Source organism: Chlamydotis macqueenii, chromosome 1 (genome assembly GCF_036417535.1).
Source record: "Chlamydotis macqueenii isolate bChlMac1 chromosome 1, bChlMac1.mat, whole genome shotgun sequence".
Taxonomy (NCBI): Eukaryota; Metazoa; Chordata; class Aves; order Otidiformes; family Otididae; genus Chlamydotis; species Chlamydotis macqueenii.
In genome coordinates this window covers 54,263,372-54,289,573 of record NC_141556.1, presented here as the reverse complement: position 1 = coordinate 54,289,573, position 26,202 = coordinate 54,263,372, and the positions used below count along the sequence as shown (strand labels likewise).

Genomic DNA, 26,202 nt, shown 5'->3' with positions numbered 1-26,202 from the left:
CAAGACAGGGGGCAGAAGGGTGCATAAAACAATAGGTGCAATGTTACATATATAATAATATGTAGTTATTTCTTGAAAGCTTCAAAAACAAAGCACTGTAAAGAAGGGGATTAAAGATCTAATTTAACTTCTAGTTTTGTACTGTACTAGATTATACAGCGGTGGAAGGACCTTGAAATACACACTGCTTTTAGGTAGAGTATTAAGAAGAAAGGGAGGCAAAATTTGCCTCTGCTCTAAGAGCAATACCAAGCTCCTAATGTGCAATTTTATTTAAACAGACTTAGGTACTCAATTACAGATAAAAAATGTTAACTATACTCAGTATTATGAATTCAATATAATGAGTATTAGTACAGAAAATATGGAAATCCATACTATCCCATCTCTTTAAGAAGACTTCAGCAGACATCCTGCAGTATGCACAAACATTTTATCTTCTACTTAAAAAAAAGAAAAAAATTATTTGTGATGGCTCATATAAATATAAACATATATTAAGCTTCTTGCCAACTGACCTGATGGTAATATCAAGTATGTTACTACTAAACATTACTTTGGTGCTTTAAATTGGATGACAAACTGTATTCCATAAAATTCTCAAGTTTTCCTGGTCACATGAAGACAGAGTTAGATGCACTTGAGCTGTAGAAATTTTCTGTGGAAATTCTCTACTCACTCATCTATTTGGATTATCCATTAATTTAGTGACTTGGTATCTATTTTAAACATACCAGGAAAATGAACTAAGGAAGAGTATATTTATAACCTGCAGCTGGTTTGGATGGCGCTCCTTTATATTCAGTTATCCCAAATGAACACAAGTGTCATCATCACAAAGATGAGTATTGCACAACTAAAAAGGTCAGACTGCTGAGAAATATCCATGTCTAGTGTGCCAGAGTATCCTTAAGGGAATATAATTACTGAAGCTTGAAATGGTTTAGCCTAAAACTAATTACATCTCACATAAACATGATTTTCAAAATTCATGTGGCTGCATTTGATAATCAAAGAGAATAGTCATTTGTGACAAGGACCAACAGGGAGAAGTAACCCCTTAAGGGGTCACAGATTATCCCAAAATGCAGAAGAAAACTACGCTTTAGTAGAGATTGGCAGCATTAAAGGATTCCTCCCTGCCCCCGCAATCATTTTTGCAACACAGACAGAAAACTGATTTACCTGCCCTATTCTTTCCCAAAAAAAAAAAAATTAAATTGAAGAAATGATATTAGGAAAAAAAACCCCCAAAACAAAAAACAAAACAACCAACCAGAATAAAACCCCCAAAACAGTAGTTCTACTTGGGAAATACCAAACAATTAGGAGCTTTTGCTCATCTAAACCTCTTCACTAAGTATTAAAGACAGCTTACAAGAATAATTTGTTGGTTTTAATTACATAATACAGTATGACTTCACAATAAATACAAATAATAAATGTACCTTTCTGTGCAGCTTATCAGCATTTAGTATCTAGGGGTTAAAATAACTTCTGGAGTTTATAACTTCCAAGATAATTTGAAAATACACAGAACAACAAAGAATCTAACCTAAACAAACTATAACATACCTGTACTAAGTTGCCAAAAGTCACCAATAAATACAGTAATTCAAATCTGATGCAGCTTTCCTGTCTTATCCCATGACCGATTTCACTGTCTGGGGACATACACTTCAAACAGTAACACACAGAAGTAGAGAAGTTTGGAGCACAGCATTCCAAATACACCTACTGGTAAACTAGTTTGCATTAGATGACTCTCTCCTTTTGCTGGTTACCTGCAGTCACACCTGTGTTAAACCCAGATATCAAATACTGATCTTGAGCAAGGCATGCAGAAATTCTGTCATATTTATAATACTGAAATAATTGTCAGTAAATATTCTAGATACGATAATTCTCATCTCAACTAATTCAATTCACTCCTTGAATCCCTAAGGAAGAATTTCAAATACTGAAGTACCAAATCCGAAACCATGTACAGACAATAAATTATACATTAATTCAACAGCAAGTAAAAAATGCTGTTAAACAGATGAAAATAAATTCTAATGTATACAAAAAGTGGATAAAATTTCCTTCCAACAACAGTTTTAAACAAAGCTGTTTTACCCCTTTTATGTTTTTCAGTCCTCACAACATGCTTCATTCAGAACATCAAATGTTTCCCAGACTACCGGAGAAAGAAAACCACACAGTTCACACAGAGGAAGCAGAAACATGGCAGAGTGGAGGAGGGACAGAAAGAGAGACAGGAATCTTAATTCTAACTGCATTATGAAAAAAAATAATTATGAGCAGAGTGAGCAAGAAGTCAAATTTACTTTTATTATGCTTGATACTTTGTGACTCCTTGGCTAACAAAGACCTGGCTTATCCCTCTACTGAATGCATGTATCTTGCACTTTAATGATGGAGAACTGAGCCATAGTGAAAGAATGCTAACTGGTTTACTCAAGATCAGACAAAAAGCCTAGAAATAAAACCAACCAACCACAACAAGAAGAAAAATATCCCCACAATTTGTGACTCTCAAGTCTCTCCTACCTTCATTTCATTTATGCCTCGTCTTGGTTAAAAACAACAGTAAAACACCAGTAAACTAGCCGCTTTCCAAACTGACTCAGTTTGTAAGATCAGGTCTTTAGATTCTTCTAACAGAAACGGATGTTATCTGAAGAAATAAGAGTGACATCTATCTTTTTTTTTTTGTTTACATTTGTAGCCTACTACCACAACCACTTAAACCTGTATTTTAAATCTGTCCTAAGGTGCTTTGACAAATATAATGAAACCAGGAAGATAATTTACATTATACAGTTAATGCAAAAAAAGGACACACAGCAAACACTGCATTTGGCAACAGTTCTGTGCCACTTCTTGATTTGTAAACATCTTGTAGCTGCATATAATTGAAGCCTAACATGAACAAAACGTTTTCAGGATATTTTACAACTCCTACATCTCTGGCACTTAAGCTTTTTTGGAGCCTAGTTTCTAGGCTATCCTAGATCAGGGACGATCAGGGACCTTCCATTACTGAAGGTTCCTAGTTACTCTACATGGCAATTGGTAACATTAACAAACCACTTAGGATTGCTTTTATTAGCAACTCTTTCAGAAAGATCAAGCTGATAACCACCACTGGAAACAAAAAACCCCTCAGTACACTAAATGCATAAGTACAGAAAGGTCATTAGTACCATTCCACGCACATTTCTCTGTGAGCGAAACTTGCAGTAGAAATAACCTGAAGAAGTGTTCTCTGTTCTTTCCATGATACTACTAGATAATTAAAGTCTGAGTCTTCTGTCCTTCAAACAAAATTTATGTTTAGCACAGCTGAAATATGCAAATGCCAGCAACGCACAGATTTAATTTTCACTCAGCATCCTCTCTGGACAGGCCAGTATTAAATAGTTCTAAAAAGAAGCCGTACAAAGATGAGGATAGTAACTCAAAAGATGCAACGTAAGCATTTACACATCTAATCTCTGGTACTGTCCAGAACAAAGAGACAAAATGAAAAAGCTTTACCTCCGTTGGAATAATTGGAAGCTACCTTAAAAAAAAGTTATGAGTAAGAAAAAAAAAAACCAACAATTAGCATGCAGAAAAAACCCATATATACACACAAAATCGGGAAGTCTTTTCACATTAAAAAAAACCAAATAAAACTATGAAAGTGGTTCCAGTTCTGCATAACTTATTCTTGTCAATATATGCTTTGGAATTCTCCCAGGAGAAAAAAGAAAGCATCTCCTCTGGCTTGTTCAAAGTTAGACATGTGCCAATTGATGAGCTGACTGTACTACACAGAAGCTACTTTATAAGAGCCCTGCCCTCTTCTACCCTCAGCAGAAACACTACCTTGAGATTCCTTCTACTTCTATCCAACTTGCCAATTCTCATAAAGCATGTAGGAACCAACTTCAAGGTTTCTACACCTTTTAAGTCTGGCTTACCCAGTTGATGAGTAAAGAATCATAAAGAGGAAGAACATTTATCTTAATATTAGAAAGAATTTTCTTGAAGTAAGAACAACAATTCACTGGAACAATCTCTCCAGGGATACTGTAAAATCTCCATTGCTGGAGGTTTTCAAGATGCAATTGGACATGGTGCTAGATAATCTCATCTAGGCTCCCGTTCCCAAGGAAGGCTGGACCAGATGATCTTTCGAGGTCCCTTCCAACCTGGGCTATTCTACGAACTTAGCTGTAAGACTCATTTTATGACCAAAAGATCAGCATTAGCTGCCAGATATTAAAACAACCCTCTAAAATAGGACCTTTAAAGATGGATAGATGACTAGTCCATCAGTCTTCTGAAGGATGTTACATCTTCAGCAGCAGCAGTAATTGCAGAGTTGAGGAGGTACATTTTGAGCTAAACAATCTTCTACCAATAAGATAAGCCATTAAAAAGAAAAAAGGTACTCCTCTTTGAATATGTTATATACATAGGTACACAAAATATATTTTATGTACTTTATATATTTTGTATTTATATAGACATATACAGTTGGAAAAAATGTGATCAGCTGGCTTAAATAAGGAAAGTCTAAAAGATGGTAATTAGGTTGTGAACGTAAAGATCTAGTTTTATTTCCATAGGGTTTTAAATATAATTCTTATATATGGAAGCTGAAAAATATATGCAAACGGTAGAAGATGAGACTGAAATAAGCAGAAGTGAACTTATCTTCAGCCACCTTCCTGCCAGGAAAACAAATTCAGCTTCTTTAGCATCTCTGGTCAGAGAGGCAAAAAACCTGCTTCTAAAAATCTAACTTCTAATTTATATGATGTAAGACATAGACTTCTATCAGACCTCAGATATGAATTCCAAGTACCTGAGTTCCATTTCTTTCGTCAACCAATAAGATTAGAGCTTCATTTTGCATCTTCTCCTTGAATTCAGTTTTTGACTGTTCACTGTTCTGACATGGTGAGATAAACCATTCATTCAGTAAATGCTGCTGATAAAAATGCAGAGAAATATACTTAAAGACACTGCAAGGAATATCAAGTTTAACAGGATCTTACAAAATTCTGAAGTTGCATACTTGAGGTGCAAACAGATAAAGATCGTGGGTTTAATATTTGAGGATGAAGAAGAAGTAATGAAAAAGAGAGTTTGCTTCAGGAACTTGTTATTTCAGAATACGTAACAATGTATACAAACAGGATGTCAAATAAACACTACAATGAACGTTGTCATTTTAAGGGCAAAGCACACTGCAAGGCTTAAAGATCGCATTCTAGAAGAGGAAGGCTATTTTCAGAAGTCCAAACTAGGGGACATTGAGCAACTGCCAAATACTTTAAAGTGCCTGTCAAAAAAATAGTACTTTTTGTGGGGTGCTTTTCTTTTAATTCAAAGAATTCAAGTGAAAAATGTCAGGATAAACTTGAAGGGCAGCACAATGCAATGCACTTTTTAATTCAGATCCTCTATGTTCGTTTAGTTTAGCGAAGGGGGGCTACAGGAGCTGCTTCTGCAAGAAGCTGCTAGAAGTTTCTCCTTTGTCCAGTGGACTTTGCTGGGCCTACGGTGGCCTGTGGTGAAGACCATGGTGAACCAGGCACTCCCTACACCTCATGGAGACCCATGGAGGAGCAGAGATCCACCTGCAGCCTGTGGAGGACCCACGCTGGGGCAGCCTGTTCCTGAGCGACTGCACCTTGTGGAAAAACAGCCCGCGCTGGAGCACTTAATGAAGGACTGTAGCCTGCAGGAGGGACCCCACGCCAGAGCAGGGGAGGAATGTGAGGATTTCTTCCCTCGGTGAGAAAGGAGCTGAGGAAGGAGCAGTGGAAAGCGACATGTGCTGGACTGACCACAATCCCCATTCCCTATTCCCTGCCCCGTGCTGCTCAGGGCAGGGGAAAGAAGGCAGAGATAATTTGAAACTAAGTTAGGCCCAGGAAGAGGTAGGTGTGGGAGGAAATTGTTTTGTTCTCTCATTATCCTGCTTTGGTTTTAATATTAAACAAATAGTTTTCCCCAAGTTGAGTCTGTTTTGCCCATAACAGTAACTTCAATGATCTCTCCCCGTCCTTATCTCAAACCTTGAGCCTTTTTGTTATATATCTCTCCCCCATCCCCTTGGAGGGTGGGGGGAGTGAGTGAGAGACTGTGTAGCTTGGTCTTGAGCAGGGCTAAACTATGGCATCCTCATACCTACAGAACTTGTTGATTAAAATTAGCACCATTAAAATTTGCACAAATTTAGATCGTGTTTTTATACACAGGTTTCAAACTTCACATGCCATTTACTCATCTTTATCTTCCACCTGCAAAATTTCAGCTCAGAAGAATGTTCAAAACGGTTCAGAAGTTGCATAGGTAAGAGGCTAGATTTCAAAATATGTTTGCACTAGGAAATCTTTAAGTGAAGGAAAGAACTAATGGAGCAGCTGCCAGTAGATTTTGTAGTACTTCTCTAAGAACATACAATACAGTTGAATAAATGTACAGCAGGGAGCACTGCAAGGGCCACAGAGGCTATAAGGACTGATGCAACAAGAAAAAAAAAATACTGAAAGCAATTTATCCTCAGATATAATGTTTTTTTTTTTCCCTTCCAGTTCTGCCACTATAGCCTATGCACAACTAATCCAGTATAATCTGACCTCAAATTCTGAGGACAACTCAAGGAATAGAAATACTAGAGCTTATTGCTACTATAATACAAAACACAATACCAAAATATTTGACAGAAAGTGTTGTTTACCACTAGGAAAACATCAATTTGCAAAATCAGTTTTATTGCCAGGTTTCCCAACTCTGACAAAGGCAGTCTGAAGGTTCACCAGAATGAAGATGCTATTATTCACTTTCATAAGGAAAACCAGCTTCTGTAGACATCCTTCTTCAGACAGACTCACTTCACAGCAGCACTGCTGCTGTAAGCGCTCACTGTATTCATCTGTGGCCACAAGAGACTACTACAGTTGCTAAGCAACATCTCTTAGTTTCATCTAAATTTTGACATTTGCCATTTGGGAATATTTGTTGGAACCAGATGCTCTTTTAATAACCCCCATCTCATTCCTTCCCTTTTCCAAAGTTCTATAATGCACTGATTGCATTACATCAGATACTAAATGAAAAAGTGAGCTTTTCAGAACTGTTTTATGAAATGCAATCAAGTACATTTTTTTCAGGAATCAGTGAATGCTGCTTCTTTACACAGAGGAATCTGCCTATACAATTCTATTTCAGTGATCCTCTCTCATAAAGATTTTTTCCCCTAAGCCTGCACAATAAGCCATCAAAAATCAGAGACAGGAAAATATAAAGAGAGGAAAAAGCCCCTTTTCTCCTCTTTTCTAAATATCTAGCTGTATCTTCTGCAAATAAAAGTATCTCAGAATATTTGCATGTGGCAAGAAACATAGTGCTACAGAAACCCCACTCAGTTTCAGTCTTGCCTTTTCTCACTTCTAGTTCCTCCACTTAAAGCAAGCAAGAACAGAAAGCAGAGACTTTCATAGTAACAATAATAAAAAATTCAAACTACAGAGCAGTTTGTGTATTGTCTAGATTTTTTTTTAAATATGTACACATCATAAATGAGATTGAAGCCTCTCAATCAAAGAGTATCACACATGAGCCTATACATGTTCTCCTTCTATCTTACCAAAAAAGGACCAACCTAAACAACCTTCAGTGACTGTACCAATACACAAACATCCAGTAGCGGATTCCACAGCGGCAGGAAAAGAAAACAGGCTGCAAAAATCCATGCAGTCAACGTATTTCTGCGGATAATATTGCTATGAGGTAACTGCTCCTAGAGAGACTGCCCACACAGATTGTCATCTAACCCAGAGGGGCTTACTACCAAACTGCCTTCAGGACAGCATCCTATGCCCCACACTGTTAACTGCACGCTTTGAATACAGCAACAGTATTCAAAAGAGACAATGAGTTTTCCAGAACTCTAGCAGAATATGCACCACCACTGCGATGCAGCACCATCTTAAATAGTTTAGTCAATGGTCACGCAAAGTCCCACTCACATAAACTCTCTCTCGACCTTACTACGTAGCATTTAAGCATTAAGAAGTATTCCTGATTCTCTAGTAGTAAAGGTTCTGTTACATGAACTATATACAACGACATTTCCCTTTGGGTTGAGTAAGGATTGAGAAAGAAAGAGAAGAGAGAATGAAATTCTAATAATTATGTGTAGACTCTTGGGATGAGAACTGTAAATAGCTGTATTTTTATGAAATACTAAATTAGTGGAATCATGCATGCACTTCAGGCAACAGCTCTTCAAATCATAGCCTTAAACTGATCAGGGAAAAAAAGCAAGTGCTCAGTTAACCATCTGAAATAGGAAATGACAAACCCAACTGATCTTAGACAGATGTCTCAAAGATGCAGAGTAAAAAAAAGTTATTTAAAAGTAATCCAGCTATTGCACTTTCTTATTTTGCACATGTGAACTGTAGTCTTCAAGGAAAAAGATGTTTTAGAGACACTTCTGGATAACCCCCTGAAAATACCAGTCTGAGAACACTACCTTGTTTCAAAATCCAGACATAACGGCTCTCTGAAAGAACAAGGGCTAGGTTCTTCCCTTCCTATGAATATATAAAGCTCACTGCTGTTACACTATCAGTACTGTTACTCTTTCATGGGAAGGCAGAATAGCCTGGGAGACCAATTAGATGGCCTTATTTCCCAAAACAATCTAGAGCATCTTCAGGGAAAAAGAAATTCCATGATTTTAAAAGATGATATAGCTAGATTGCACATCTCCATCTGGAAATATCCAGTATGTTGCATGCATTATTTTTTCACCCATTTGACAAGACAGGGTCTGACAGGATGCTTGCAGCTGACATATTCCAACACCGTCTCTGGTCTAGATAGAATCTATTCTAAAATTTTTTTTGCTTGGAGGTACTACTTCTGCAGAGGACTTCTGGCATATTGCTTCATCCAGCTGCCTGAATAAGTCCAACAAATGTTAAGTATACTTTTGGCAGTATCTCTTTATTAAAAAGCTTCCCTTCAGTCAGCCATTTTTCTTGCAAATTCATATTGACACAGGTCAATCCAAGAAATCCAAGACTGGATTTCTGTGATCAGTAAACCATAACGATCATTAGAATTATTCAAAGAACGCTGGTTACTTGAAAAGGGTAATCCAAGTGACATCACCCTTTATCACCAGTCTCTATGAACAAGGTTCTCTAGCTACTAAGTAGCCTGCATTTATCTTTTGTGTTGCGGAATGACCAAATGGCAACAGCCATACCTGGAGCAAAATACTAGTACTAGGAATCTGAAATATTTCCTGTGAATTACAGTTTATTGTTAGTATTACAAAGGAATGTAGACTTCTGAACATAAGAAAATGAAATTAAAATCTGTAGTCTGAAGGCATCTCTTCTCCATGACCAAGAACGAACCCATCTTTGTGTTTCCTCAATATCTTGGAGAAAGTTCCTTGAAGAAGAAATAATAAAAACTTTATATGCAAAATGTCCTCTTGACAGTCCTCTTGAACACAGCAGGCTTCAGGTTTTCTCAGTCTAGGTTTCTTAGAGGACACAAATGAAGAATAAAAAGGAAGACTGCACAGATGTTCCACCTGATAAATTAAGACCTCTGTCTTTTAGAATAAGAAGCTACAGGCCTCAGATGAGATCAACTCACACTTCCAGAAGTATTTCTTACGTCTTGAGTTAAGAGGCTCTTCACCAATGACCCCTGTGAGGCTTGCAATTATGCAGGATGCACAAGAAACACTCTAAAAGGCATTCCTGGCTTTAAACTTCACATCTAGGATGATAGGTTTTAATTTTATTTCCTGTTGAATTATTTTCAAAGACAGCTGTTAAGTCCCAGTTTGCAGTCACTCAACACCATCAACTGTGCATGGTAGCTGGCAGTAAACTTGTGGACAGAAATCAGCGAGTAACATTTGGTTGATGCTGACTGGTAAGAATGTAGATACTAGTGTACTGAACCAGAGAAACATATCTAGAGATATGAACCTCCCAGGACTCATGCCTCCTTCTACTCAGAAAAAGTGAGACTAGAGCCACCTCCAATGCCAGTGTTGCATTCTTAAGCAGAAAGGATGGAAGTAAACAAAAGCAAAACACGTTTCTTCCAGTAATTAGGTAATTGTTTTACTTGCTACTGCAAGTCTTTAAAAATACAGAAAACAAGACAACATTACAAATTCATAGAGCATTGATAGTCTGCATAAAACATCAAATTACTATTCACCAAAAAAAAAAAAAAAAAAGGAGCTGCAAGTTTAGCTTAATTCATTTATTATTTGGCAATGATTTTGACACAACAGTCCATAGAAAGTTTTTGAGTCTGGGCCTAAAAAGCAATGGCCAGACTATAGCAATAGTGCCAGCACTTCCAGTAGTGGTTAATACTTCATCTGTGAAAGACTTCTCCAAACTCCTGTCTGAAGAGCTCAAAATAGCTCTACAAAAAACATCCTTAATACTACTATTGTGGGAGGGAGAAAAGCAGTTGATGGAGAGACAACACGGCAGGGCACAGGCAGTCCAGGAGGTTCCTGGAATGCGTGGATGACAACTTCCTCCTGCAGGCGATAGAGGAGCCGACAAGGAGGGGTGCCATGCTCGACCTTGTGCTCACCAACAGGGAGGGACTGGTCGGGGATGTGAAACTAAAGGACAGCCTTGGCTGCAGCGACCACGACATGGTGGAGTTCAAGATCCACGGGGCAGCAAGGAAAATACACGGCAAGCTCTCTGCCCTAGACTTCAGGAAGGCGGACTTCGGCCTCTTCAGGGACCTGATGGGCCAAGTGCCATGGGAGGCGGCCCTGGAGGAAAGAGGGGCCCAGGAAAGTTGGTCCATATTCAAGGAGCACCTCCTCCAAGCTCAGCAGAAGTGCATCCCGATGAAAAACAAGTCGGGCAAAAAGGCCAGGAGGCCGGCGTGGATGAGCAAGGAGCTCCTGGACCAACTGAAAGTGAAAAAGGAAGCCTATAGAGGGTGGAAGTGGGGACAGGTAGCCTGGGAGGACTACAAAGAGGCTGCGCGAGTGGCCAGGGATAAGGTAAGGAAGGCCAAAGCCCTGGCAGAACTGAATCTGGCCAGGGATATAAAATGTAACAGGAAGAGCTTTTATAGGTACGTAGGGGACAAAAGAAAGTCCAGGGTAAATGTAGGCCCCCTCCAGAAGGGAACTGGTGTCCTGGTTACCCAGGACATGGAGAAGGCTGAGGTTCTCAATGACTTTTTTGCCTCAGTCTTCACCGACAAGAGTTCCTGTCCCACCGCCCAAGCTGTAGAAGGTGCAAGCAGGGACTGCGAGAATGAAGAACTGCCCATTGTACTCGAAGAGCAGGTTTGGGATCATCTGAGGAACCTGAAGGTGCACAAGTCCATGGGTCCTGATGAGATCCATCCGTGGGTCCTGAGGGAACTGGCGGATGAAGTTGCCAAGCCACTGGCCATCATATTTGAGAAGTCGTAGCGGTCTGGTGAGGTCCCCGATGACTGGAAGAGGGGGAACATAACCCCAATTTTTAAAAAGGGGAATAAGGAAGACCCAGGTAACTACAGGCCGGTCAGCCTCACCTCTGTGCCTGGCAAGGTCATGGAGCAGATTCTCCTGGAAACCATGCTAAGGCACATGGAGAGCAAGGAGGTGGTTGGTGACAGCCAACATGGCTTCACCAAGGGCAGATCGTGCCGGACCAATTTGGTGGCCTTCTATGACGGGGTGACGGCATCGGTGGACAAGGGACGAGCAACTGACATCATCTACCTGGACTTGTGCAAAGCTTTTGACACTGTCCCGCACGACATCCTTCTCTCTAAACTAGAGAGACATGCGTTTGATGGACGGACCACTCGGTGGATAAGGAGTTGGCTGGATGGCCACACTCAGAGAGTGGTGGTCAACGGCTCGATGTCCAGGTGAAGACCGGTCAGGAGTGGCGTCCCTCAGGGGTCCGTGCTGGGCCCGGCCCTGTTCAACATCTTTGTCGGCGACATGGACAGTGGGATAGAGTGCACCCTCAGCAAGTTCGCCGACGACACCAAGTCGTGTGGTGCCGTCGACATGCTGGAAGGGAGGGATGCCATCCAGAGGGACCTTGACAGGCTGGAGAGGTGGGCCTGTGCCAACCTCATGAAGTTCAACCAGGCCAAGTGCAACGTCCTGCACCTGGGTCATGGCAATCCCAGGCACAAATACAGGCTGGGCGGGGAATGGATTGAGAGCAGCCCTGAGGAGAAGGACTTGGGAGTGCTGGTGGATGAGAAGCTTAACATGAGCAGGCAATGCGCCCTTGCGGCCCAGAAAGCCAACCGCATCCTGGGCTGCATCAAGAGAAGCGTGGCCAGCAGGTCAAGGGAGGTGATTCTCCCCCTCTACTCTGCCCTGGTGAGACCCCACCTGGAGCACTGTGTCCAGTTCAGGAGCCCCCAGCACAAGAAGGACATGGAGCAGTTGGAGAAGGTCCAGAGGAGGGCCACGAAGATGATAAAAGGGCTGGAGCACCTCTCTTATGAGGACAGGCTGAGAGAGTTGGGGCTGTTCAGCCTGCAGAAGAGGAGGCTCCGGGGAGACCTGATAGCGGTCTTCCAGTACCTCAAGGGGGCCTACAAGAAAGATGGGGATAGGCTGTTTAGTAGGGCCTGTTGCGATAGGACGAGGGGTAATGGTTTTAAAATAGAGGGGGGTAGATTTAGATTGGAAATTAGGAAAAAATTTTTTACGGTGCGAGTTATAGAACACTGGAACAGGTTGCCCAGAAAGGTGGTGGAGGCCCCATCTCTGGAAGCGTTCAAGGCCAGGCTGGATGAGGCTCTGAGCAACCTGACCTAGTCAGGGATGTCCCTGCTCCTTGCAGGGGGGTTGGACTAGATGACCTTTGAAGGTCCCTTCCAACCCTAACCATTCTATGATTCTATGATTCTAAGCAACAATCCAGAAGCACCATCATCAAGCACAGAAGTACACAAAGAATGTATATTGCTATTTTAGACTGCTTGCCTTCCGAAACTCCATAGAAAATTACGTGGATGCATTTTTCTCCATAAAGAGTCACTCAGACAGTGATCACCTACAATAAACTGAATTCTTCTTGGCTAGAAAGCTTCCCAAATGCCACCCAGAGTTAGATGACAGAAGCAGACAGTATACTATACAGTATACTCAGGAACGCCTCTACTGACAAATGGTGTAAAAGCCTCAAAGAGAAGTTGTCTTAAATTTTGATGATACAAGATTAGCTGTAATAGCTCAATCTCCAGAAAGTTTCTACTCAGAAACCTTTAACATCAAAAGGAATATTCTGAATGTAGTCCTCCACAGGCTCCTCCTCCATTCACCTGCCTGGTGAACCAGGAAGCCACAATGCTTGTTTGCTTGCTTTCTGTAAAGAAAGGACTTTATTTTCACCTTATTACAAAAATCAAAGGCTGAATTTCTCTTTGAATGACTGAAGACATCAATATACATCCTTTCTTCATGTGCTGGCACATATCTGAGCTGTATCCTGATCATTTTGCAGACTAACTCCAAACACTGGTGGCGATTCCATACGTGTGACCATCTCACTCCAAATTTGCATTTGTGATTATCTTATTTATGTACCCCAAAGGTGAATGTTAACCAGGTCATATTCATTTGTCATCATGGGACCTTCTAGGGTAGAACTTCTCTTAATAATAGAACACTGAGGAAAGGGTAGCAGAACCTACTGAAATGGATAGCCGCCTGAGAATCCTAATCCATTTTCTCTGGAAGCTGTTACTAGCTTCTTTAACATCTTGAACAGCCCCAGTGAAAACCATCTGCACAAGAAAACTATTGATCCTTGAAGGAACACTTAAAAAAATTACTTGTTTTGAGAGGACAAATGTTCACTGTAAGTTCTATTTTCTCCCCTGAAATAAGACACGTTTCTGTGAAGTCGTCTGTGACTATTCAAGACTGAATGTGCCACAATAGTGCTAAAAGACACTACGGCCCATCTACGAGGAAACTGTTAAGAGAATGCTACTTTACAGCTGTGACATTTTGACTTCCAAAAGACTTAAAAACGAAGCCATCTGAAACAATGACATTAAGACATAATGGTAATAAACTGGTGTTAAATTGAGTTGGCTATAAATACAGAATCTGAGGATTCTTTTCTGGCATTGAGTCTAGATTAATGGTTAAATTTTTCCCCACCTTTTATCATATCCTGGATTACTAATCTATGCTAGTATCAGTCCAACAAATGAAGTGATTACAAAGGTAAATGTCACTACAATAGTGTAAATCACAGGTAACCACTGAAAAAAAGAAAAACTCCACTTGTTACTTCTGTTTATGAGGTAGTTTAGCAATAGGCCTTTCTTTATCAGCATATCCATCTTACAGAGGGATAAAGAATCTTATTTTGAATGAACAGTATAATTACAATACCTAGCAGTCTTTCAGTTTTGCCTGGAAGAAGCCTTCATCTCAAATGTGAAGTTTTTTTTTATTATTCTAAAAAGAATGATATTGAGTAACGATTCTACTTCAGATTGGATGAGTAGTATGCTTTTCCTCTTTTGTAGATATTTCCTTATGAAAGTTGTTTTCATGGTTTTTTTTATACTGGATAGTTTGATAGGGACGACACACCCTCTCCTACCAAATCTTTCTCTCTTCAACTACATCAGAACTGGAGGTAGCTTTCTGATGGACAGTATTAGGATATTCTCCCCAAAATGCTAACAGAGAAATAGATTCTGCTTAGCATGTTTTAGCAAAATCCTCACATGACAGTGACAGAAAACTGCTTCCTTTGCTGTTTTTCTCATTGAGTTTGTCAATCAGACTTCGATGGATTTTCTCACTCTCCATCTCAGGGTAGTTAAAGAAAGGCACAATCCAGCATCTGTCCTTTTTGCTGGGGCTGCACATTCTTTGCTTCACAGTAAGATACAAGTTTAGTCCTTCTCAATTATTTTAACCACATAGAGCAGAATTTGAGATAGGAGTACTCTGACAGCAGGACTCTGGGTTTATTCTTTCAAGCAGTCTTTTTAACTTGAAGGCTTATGCATGTTTGAAATACCGTCTTCACAGGGAGCCTCCCAGACCACCTCTGCTTTGTTCAGTGGAGATCCTTTGTCACAGTCAAGAGTGTGTTCAGCCTATGACCACAATACCAGATTCTAAACCATGAGATCCAAAACTAGCCATCAGGGTTCATTCTCAACTGAGACACAACTGGGCTGACGTTGCTGCTGTAACACAGCTCTGTTTCACGTTGAAACTCTGCAAAGGTGATGAAGGTTAATAGGAAGAACGAATAGCGAGCTTTAGAGCCTCTTACTCTATCTTGAATCCTGTTGGCCAATGCCTTACTGCCACAGTAGCTTCAGAAGAGTTGAGTAACTGTTTCAGTCAGTTCAAGTTATTTCGTCTTTCCTTCCACTATTATCTAGGCAAGGAAGAGTCACTTCTCCTTTAAGCAGAAGTGGTTCTACAACAGAGGGTCCACCAGCACTTCTTGTAAGATCTTCTTTAAAAAGGCTGAAAAAAATCCTGCTCCAGTCTGAATCCTTCAGAGGACTTTAGACTTCTCCCAAAAGAGTGGATCATCTACATGCTCAAATTTAAGAAAATATAAAAATCTACTTTGCCTCTCTGTTTGTGGCTTTCTCCATCCGCACTGTATTTGAGTGAGCTGAGAAAATGAAGACAGACCTAAGGCAGGAAGCATTTCAACAGAAGTTAGACTTGAAAATAGAAGGGTGTTTATTCAGTCAAGACTAAATGATAGTGTGAGAAAGAACCACCTCACATTACATCACAACTTCCACTCATTTCTAGATCTTTCTCACTATTATTCTACACGGACATAAGCTTCTGTAAACCCAACGTAACAAGAGTACTTTCCAAATTCAATAAGACTCCAATCCCCTCCAAACCAAAAGCAAAACTTGAACACAAAAATTATGTAGTGCCCTTGGAAACAATGAAGAATTCTTCATTTTTCTGTCAGTGTAAAATATGCTTCTTCCCCAAAACCATCAAAAATTCTGTTCTACAACTAGTGCACATATTTACAAGATTGTTGACACTGAGATAAGATTGTTGACACTGAGATAAAGGATCAAAATGTACTTCTACAGTGACAAACTCTACACCAAAATTCCTCAGCCCCTTGTTTCCACCCTATGCAACATCCACCATGGCAGAACAGTTTGTAAAACGCAGCACAGCGAGCCATTGAACCAGTTTCCCCCTCTTTGGCCTTTCTGATCAGTTTTCTGACCCAGCTCCTTGCTGTGCCAACGTAGTGGACTGGACAGCAAAGACAAGGAGCAAGTAGCTAGAACCAGGAAGTTACAAGGGCTGCTTAAGCAATGTTGATGCAAAATGCTGAAGTAACAGCTTAGATTATTTCCAGCTCATTTTCAATCTGCTAGAGCCACAGCTATCAGTGGCTTATGTACTACCCAATGGTGGGGGTGGGGGTGTATGTCTACTTATATATGAACTTTCTTAAGATACACTGTCTAGATGTGTTTTCCATCATGTATGCCTACACACGCAAAGTTTTGAACCAAACTACTTCTTCCCTGTACACACAGCTATGCATCCTCCTTCCTCATGCTCAACACCAAGTTAGTTAAAAAAAACCCCCACAGTTGTGTCTCATCAGGGCAATTTTATTGCCACAAAGATGACTGACCTGTTCAACATTGTGAGGTATTTAATGACAAACCAAAACTAGCAACAGATTTGTCTTGAAGTGTCACCGTAAACCAGAAAAATTCAGAAAGCTCTCAAGCAATTAAAATCTGTGCAGCTGAGCAACAGTGAATACAGCAGCTGTCCCAAACTAAACCATCCCACCTCTATCAGTGACCTCTGTCTTCCTTTAAAACTGCTGGGAAGTCAAAAAAAATGAAGCCAGAGACAGCGAAAATCTGCATCTCAAGAAATTTCAACTACTGATAAAACTTTTCTCCATGGTTGAAAATTTATCTTTGAAGAGATCGACAACCACCTCACAGCACCAGTGTACCACTTTAAGAATGTAATGTGGACAGGTTCTGAAAAGAATAATCTGTTCTATTGATCACAGTATTTTCTTTAGACAGTTGATATTTAACCGAATTCCAAAGTGCTGTCCTGAAAAAAAAAAAAAAAAATGTTTCATGACAGGTGTACTCCAGAGAATGCATTCAGCTTTTGCTGAACACAGAAGCTCTAACCATTCTTAACCAATTCACCTCTGCAAGCTTTGGCACAATCCAATATTCAACTAAACAGTTATTGGACAGATGCAATGTTTGTGTTTTTTTTTGCTAATGAAAACCAGTAGTGGAGAAAACTTCTATATAATTTTGGTTCAGCATAGATAAAAATTAAGACTCTTCTCATATTAAATGTATGTACAGATGCCTCAGTACTTGAAAGTAATGCTCAAAAAATTAAGATAAACTTTCCAAATAAGATTAAGTACTGTGACCAAGAAGAAAGAAAACTTAGAATAATTCCTTAGAGATCCTGCCCAGTGAAAATACAATTATGAACGACATAAATGCCTGCTATAACTCTTCCTTGCTCTCTCCTCGAACTAATAGCCACACAAAAAAAGACTTCATCTAAATATCTGGACTCAAGCTGCTAAGCTATTAGGGCAGAGACTATGTTTACATCTCACTAAGCCATGACAACTAGAGCAGAAGAAAAAAAAAATGGTTAAATACATAAAAGCAATTCAACACCATGCAGAGAAGAACTGATCTTCCATAGGCAGACAAATAACACAGTAGTTACATAGGGGTTTTTTTAAACAATGTGAGTCAACTTGCTTTGGCTTACCAAGTAATTTGAGAAAAATAGAGAAATTATGAAGGACGAGATCTATCACAGCAGCATGCCAAAAATGTCATCCTGGAATGTCCCTTGTTATTTTTCTGTCCATTCTATTGCCAAAAGCTTTCCAATAGCTAAGCTACGAGAACAAGGCAGAAGTATCAGCAAGCTGATTTACCATGATGCTTGTGCCTCTCCTGTAGTAAAGCAATGAACCCAAACCACTTGTCTGCCACAAAAAAAAAAAATCTGCTCTCCTGCATTGTTTGGGGACAGCAGGAGAAGGCCTTGCCTTTGGCATTGTCCAGAAAGCGTGTGCACCTCTACAGTAACAGGGAAGAACTCCATATATTCCATATCAGAATTACCTTGAGGTAAGGAAATCTGTTAGAAGGCTTGAAATGGACAGGTGTATGTCTTGGTACCACATGGTTGCCTCTCTGATTCTGGCTAAGGAAGGTGTTACTGACTATTATGAAATGGGATAGGATAGACTGAAGTGGATTCTCTCTCATGTGAGAGAAAGGCAGTTTCTTTGTGTCTGAAGCAGTTATCTCATAACCCTCCCCACACCATTTCCTTGAGAGTGATACATGTCCTCAGGCTGACGATCCTAGAAGATATCATTGAATGCAACTCTGAAGAACATCTGAAACATGTCTTAAGACAGGTATCAAGAGTCTATATGGGTGTGATCCATTTCTCCGCCTCAAAGTCATATGGGTACTGGAATAGTCAGAATGCTGCACCGAAGCACCTAAAGAAGTAATGGTCTCTCACACCAGGAACTGAATCCTAAAAAAATTAAAAAATTAAAAAAATAACAGAACATTTGGCACCAAAAGGTATTCTGGAAAAGGAATTATTTTCTTCACCAGGATTTCTTCCCTTCCAAAAGTCTCAATTCCCAGAGAGATAATCAATAACAAAGCTAGGCATAGAGGTAATCTCAACCAAAAATTAAGCCAACATGCTTAGATCCTTGCATGATGATTTTGTTCTGGAAACTGCTCTCTGCTTTTGAAGGTGTAGCTTTTTAGCTTTTCTATTCAACACTTCTTCAAATCTGAGGTTCCATAGGAAAGGCTTTAATTTCTCATGAAGATCCATAATACTCTGAAGTTTACAATCTTTCACATTAGCCAAGCAGTGAAGGTGGGATGAAGCTGACAGTATACACACTGAATTCAACTCCGAGTAGAGTCAGATACTTTCTCAATATCTGTCAGTTTAAGGGGATAGGTAAAGATTTACACTAGACCCAGGTACAGTGAATGCCAAAGGCCTGGAGATTCCAAAGTCTCCACATGCCAAGAGCAGAACTTCAGTAGCAAAGAAGTCCCAATTTGTAGAAGCAGAGAAGCACTGAAAGCAAAAAAGAGAGAATAAACCAGGAGTCTTTGGGACAAGAATGCAGTAGCAACAAATTCTCTATGCCTTGCTGGACAACTGGAGTTTCAGGGCAGGGTCTCCCTGTTTGCTGGCAGGACAACACACACGTATCCCCATGGATACATATGGCTTTGGCCAAAAGAGTCACCAAATGACTGTTCCTCAGTCACATAAAATTGTCAGGGTGGGGACAACCCCAAAATAAAATTTTGGGATTACACTAATACTTGTTTTCTACCCACAGTACACGTGCATTCATGTGTGTGTGCATGCATATGCACAATGACAAATCAAGAAGGAATATGTCATTACCTTTAACACAAGATCCTATGACCTGGAAAATAAAGCACCAGACTGGTGCTGAAGATCATCTTGTTTCCATTTCAGTTCTACTATTGATCCAACAATTTACTCCTGTCCAATCAGCATTATCTACAGTCAAGAAAAACTGAAGCAGGAGAGCGAGATACAGAGATGAGTCTTTTCTGTAAACTCTATTGCGAAAAGTCGTGAATTGTGATCGTTAAAGTGATCTAAAAGAGTCTCACCTCTCGCATTTTCTCAGGAAAAAGAAGCTTCAGCTAGTCAGCAGGTACAAGTGGAAGCCTCAGTAATACATATAAGTAAATAGAAAAGCAATTTATTTTGAAAACACAGCTTTTATCTAGTTTATGCTTCTTAAGAAGACAATATATTTCAAGTTCACAATGGAGACCCGGTAGCCTAAGCTGAGTAGTCTAAGCACAGGCAACTAGTATTGGTTTTGATGCTCTAGAATCTGCATGAAGCTAGAGACAAGACCTAGAGGAAACCAGTGCCCTTCTGGAATCGCAGCCAAGATGCAGAAGTCACATCCTAGAGCATCTGAAATGGCTCTATATGACTATGCCTGTGAAGTGGATCCTATCTTTGAAAACTAACTCATGCTGAATTCCAGAAGCGTGGGAAACTCAACAGCAAGTGTCTCCTTTCTTTCTCCAAGATACCAACAAACGGTTTGGCTGCTGTGGAGAAAGTCTGTTGGGGACTACCTAAGCCACGTAATAAAACTAATATTTTGTAGTGTACTTCTAAGGGACCCAAATCCCTAAAATGTAATTTTCTTCATACGTTTAATACATCAAAGCCAAGTCCAGTTCAGTATTATCTGTGCTTCACCAAAGGCACAGATTACATGGGCTGTACTAGCTTGGGAACATTAATGAAAATTTCATATTGTACACAAAGGAAGGCTTATTTAACCTCTAAAAAGACTGGGCTGAAGAACTCCTCAGCAGATCAGTATCATTTCCAGATCCTAACTCAAATAAGAAGCTCGGCCCAGTTTTGCAGAAAAACAACTAATAATGAACATGGATTCTCATATGCAAAGTTCATATTAAGTGAATGACAGACACCGCCACTACAGTTCTGTTCCTTCTAATTCCTATGACGATACCTCAGAAGAGCTTAGAAAAAGATTTTGCATTAAAATCTTGAAGGTGTCAACGTCCCCCACCTTTCCAAAAGAGACTTAAAGGAATTTCATGATGTTTCCAATAAAAATTTTAGAAAGCAAATCACTTCACCTCTTGACTGACCTTAAGAAACCTCTCATTTGGCTTGAGAAACCTCTCATACTGTACTTGCAACTATGTATTTCCAATTATGTAACACTTCTAACTTGGTGATTAATCTCACAAACAAATAAGTGATTTGATGCACACTAATGAAAGTAATTCATGAAATAAAACACCTACTTGATAGGTAGCACAAAACAAGTTGCTGCTTTTCATCTTTTGTAAAAATACATGACATTCTGTTCTAATACAGCAAATGTAGTAGTCTGAGAATTGTTAACAGGATCTTTTTCTTCACACATTGAAGCATTGCTATGATACTGCTGTAGCTTCTGCATGATTTGTGAAGATCATCGTACTGTTAGCAGCAGCCTTCTCTTTGAGAATTGTGCACAATTCTCAAACAATAAATCCTGAGAATGTTCATCTTGACTACTTTCTTAAAAAGTACATGTTAGTACCTGTGGTCAAACTTCTAGCTTCAAGTAGTTCTGAATAATAAAGTCAACTTACAATTGTTTGAGTTTTGAGAAGCAACCATCTGGGTGTCCAGTGCCGCTGTAATGATATTCAAGAAGGCTGGTCCGAACAAAGTGTCTGCACAGGTACTGAAGTTAGTGAAAACTGTGAACCAGAGTCGGTACTATGAAACCACAACGACTAGATGTAATTCTAAAATAATAGGATATCTCTAACATAAAAGGCTAAATGGATAAAATGGCAGCATCTACTTCCCAGACCTCTTTTTCATTACGCTGTGCCATATTAGTCAAACACTTAAATGCAAATGTATTGTGGTCTTCATATAATGTCAAGAGATTTCCCTAACCCTAAACTTTTGCATCTGGGTATCAGCTGTGGGAGTGAGAAGATTTCTGTGGACCACAAACTAAGCAGATACTTACTAAGCTTATAGCTTGCTCAGAGAATTGCTTCTTGATTTGCAATGCAGTTTCAAGGAACAGAGATGGTTTTGATATAAAGCATTTTCAAGTTGAGGGTAACTTATAGCTGGATTTCAGTCTTCCTATTTAAGATTCACAAGCAGATTGTCGTGTTCTGATACCACAACTGATAGCTATGCTTGTGACTAATCATAGGCAACACAAAAATGTTATTTAAATTCTAAAATAAGGCAGTATAAAAGTCACACTGCTCACAGCTTTAAATATTGCTCTCTTTGATTAAAAAAAATAATACTAAGGAAAGCAAAGCAGATTTAAGTGCAAAAGGAAAAGATCACATAAGGTGAAGTTTTAGGGCAGATCTGACCACAAATTTAGAAAAAGACCCACAACAAAAGAGAAATAAAATTGTAAATAAAGCGAAGATAAGGTTACTAACTACATACCACTAGGATGACTGAATATTTTTAGATATTTTACTTTTCTTGACCATAAGGGTTTTCACTCGTGGTGATTAAGCCTTGTCCACTAGCCTTTCAGAAGGGTGAGGCAGGGAGTGTAGGGAAGTATCCTGAATCACTGCAACATTTCTCGTTAAAAATACCAAATCGTTAAAATTAAGGAATACACTGTAAAGCACGACAACAAAAGGAACCATTTCTAGTCTCATCAGACCATTAAATGCCCTTAGCCATCCATTTGCTGAAACCATAAAGGCACTTGGTTGATGCACAGCTGGCTAACTTTATTGACCTCATTATCTAAATAACTTATCTGGTTAAGAGCCACAAGATGAGACAGTTCAGGAGTTATTATTGGGCAGAAGATCTAGACAAATTTTGTGGAGTCTCACCACATCAGTATAAGACTGGACATGGTTTGGCTAAGTATGTAGCCAGCTCAGAGTCAAACTAGTGATAAAGGTTGTAACAGTTCCTACTAGGTAACTGTATCCAATAACCAGGAAGTTAGATTACATGGAGGACTTCACACTAGCACTATCATAATAACCCAGCTGCAGAGTTGCCACAGTGGCCAGGTCATACATTAGCTGTTCTGAATCCACGTGCCATGTAAGTATCCTAGATCAGCCATTCTTTTAAGCCTGCCTTCAAATCAAGATTAGATGTCTTTCTGGAACAAGACAAAATACAAAGAAAGAAAATCACTGCTTCTTTTACTCACAGTATAATTTTTAAAAAAGGCACAAATTTAAAATATTAGTTGGCCTGCCTCCAGCTTCCCATTATTTCCTCCCCACCCTGCTTCAGATTGGAGAACCTATTTTAGTAGTCATTTTTGCTTTCTGAAGGCATTTATTCAATGGAATTACTGCTTTATACTAATTTTTTTTTTTCTTTTAAAACTCAAGACTGGGCTACATAAGGAAAACCAGCCTGCAGATCAAAGGAAATTATTATTCCACTCTGCTTGGCACCTGTGAAGCTACATCTGAAGTACGGCACATCCACTTTTGGACTCGAATACCAAAGAGGTATCGATAAGCAGGTCCAATGGAGGACCACCAAGATGGCTTGAGGGCTGGAGAACATGACAGACGAGGTGAGACCGGTGAGCTTAATCCGCGTAGTGTGAAGAGCAGATAGCTAAGTGAGGAGAACTAATTGCTCTCTTCAACAACCTAACTGGCCAAAGCCAGACTGTTTTCAGAGATGCACAACATGCTGACAAGAGCAAACGGATACAGCTTGCAGCAAGAGAAATTCCAGATAGATACAGAGAGCAGTTCTTCACTACAAGGGTAGTCAAACACCGAAACGGCTTATCCAGAGTGGTTATGGAATCTCCACCCTTGCCCATTTTCAAACCTCACCTTGACAAACCCTGGAGAAACCCGATCTAATGTTGAAGTTACCCTCCTTCGAAGATGTCAGACTAGATAACCTCCAGAGGTCCCTTTCAACCAAAACTATCAGTTTAAGTTATTTTATGAGTCTGTGTACTTGAGCCAGAGTGATTTTTGTGACTTTTCCCAGGACTGTTTTTAACAGGCCTGTAACCTGTATTGATGCAGAATTCACGTAATCCGTATAACCAAGGCAGACTGAAGGAGTAAAGCCTATGACTTCCTTACTCTCTTTATTCAACAGAATCTCAGCCCCTCTACATTAACTTTCTAGTTAGGACTTCAGCTCATTTTTTTTTTTTGTCTCTATGATCCCTACTTAATTCCAGGGTATGCTTTCCTGTTAAGCAGGTATGTTCTATAATGGATGCTTTCTAAATGTACAATTTCAGATTTTGCTGTGCAACAGCAGATTGTTTGAGTGGGTCTCACTAAGCAAGTGATCTAGATGACTCTGTAAGAGTCGCTCTTTCTATCCTCTACAAGTTAACAAAAGTATCTGCCTTACAGTACCAATCATAAAAAAACTTTACTTCGAGCATGCTTCCTACCTCTCTCCCCCTCAAAAGCTTTTAAATCAATTTCATGTTTTATTGATATGGGGGGTATGTGTGGAGGGGGAAGTTGTTGTTTAAGAAAAAGATTGTATCAAGACATAATTGCATTATACATATTGGGTATTTGCACAAAGTAAACTTGTTTTAAAACAAACTAAGTTAGGATTTTTTAAATAAAGTTTTGTTTCCATTAAACTACCTCAGCATTAATTCTAATAATATTCTTTCACATTTACTGAATCCCTCAGTTATTCCTCCATTATTCTTCCCCAGGATTGATGTGAAGCTAAGCAGTTATTTAGATTATCTTGCCTGACCTTTTAAAATAAGAAGTCTTCAAGATCTTCTGGAATTTCCACTGTATGTTAAGAGTTTTTGGGAGTGACACCTCAGAAAAGAAATACTCTCAGCCAATTCTTTCAGAACTACTGGGTGCAGATGACAAAGACCTGCTTACAGCCTTCTTAAGAAATCTCAGTCATGGACTCTTTAGTATCTTCCTTATAACTTCTACATTTTAAGTACTTAAGTTACCTGCAAGATATTATAATGTAATCTCACTTCTATCTAAAAAGCCCCAAAATATTTACTGTAATCTTCTGCCTTTTCAATTTTTTTTTCCTATGAATCATTATCATTGTCACCTACATTACTGTTATAATTCTTTCTCAATTTTTAATAATCTTACCTTTATTATCCTTTGCCTTACTAGTCAAGGTTTTCTCTCAGGAACATTTTGTTTCTTTTTATCAGTTTTCCACATTTTTCATGCCCCGCTCAATGCCATTTCTCCTCTGCTGTCCTTGCAGTTACACTTTACAGGAAAGGAGGGAAGCACCCTGAATTGCTTACTTTATATTGTAATGAAACCAAGACTGATTTTAACAGAATTTGCCCTTTATGGACAATCTTTATAGTTAACTGTGATTTCTAATGTAATTTATCTGGGGAAATCTTCCATATACTTATTTACATACTTTCTTACACATACACCCCCCCATACCCCCCCCCCCCCCCCCGCCGCATTTTCATATGTGTTTTAGTCTGGACATGCATATAACCAGATTTCTAAATGACAAGCAAAATTATGTTCCATATCAAATCATAAGTTATCACTGAAAATAAGTCAAAGGTTTCAAATTAAATGAGATATGTACAAAACAAATAAACACCCTCTCATTTGGCCCAACTTGCTGGCATGCATTTTACTCTGCCATATCAATGCACATCTTTCTCTGTTATCTTTAAATTCTCCCCCCTCAACATCAACCAGCTACAGTTCTCTTTCCTAGCATATTTACGTCTTCTCTACTCGCCTTAATTCAAAGTCAACTTCAGAATGGTTCCAATACTTTCAGTCCCTACCACTGCCATTTTAAGCTCACCTATCCACCTACTTTGCCCTTCTACCGTTTCAGTTCTATTCTCTTCAATTAATCTCCTTTTTCCTTCATCTGGACCAGGCCCATCTACTGCCAATTTCACATCCCTGCCCTGAGCTGATGTCTACCTTTAAGTGGCCACGTTTTCCTTGGCCTATTCATGCATCTCAAGTTCTCTCTTTTCTCTAGCTCAGAGACTTCCCAGATTCAGTAGTTTTCTTTTACCATCTCCATTTTCCAGCCTCCTGTTCTGTCACAACCTTTTTGACTTGTAAAATAGAAACAATGCAAACACATTTGTGCAGAACTAGCACATCTGCCCCATGCAGTCATTTCATGCACTACATGCATAACCACAAGACAGTATTACGTAACTAGCAATACTGCCATTTTGTTAAAATTTGCTGCTTTAAGGCAAGCTTATTGTCTTCTAGCGGGGGGGGGGAGGGAGGAAGTGGGCAGGGAGAGAGATCAGATAAATATCATATTCTTATCTGTTTCCCTATTCACAAATACACCTTTTTAAAATTTACATACATGTATCTGAGAATATGCATTTATACTAGAAGGCACACGGACAACACTTCAGTGTCCAATATTTTCAATAGCTTTTACCATGTCAAAAAGAGAATTCAAACTACAGTCAGGATAACGAAGTTTCTTCATAATACCATGAAGGCAAAAAATCA

At 39.4% G+C, this 26,202-nt stretch overlaps 1 protein-coding gene across 10 annotated transcripts in view; it reads right to left on the bottom strand.

The window, feature by feature from the left end:
- The window catches only part of ATF7IP (activating transcription factor 7 interacting protein), a 110,987-nt gene that overhangs the window by 65,287 nt on the left and 19,498 nt on the right, over window positions 1-26,202 (bottom strand). The window lies entirely within an intron of this gene.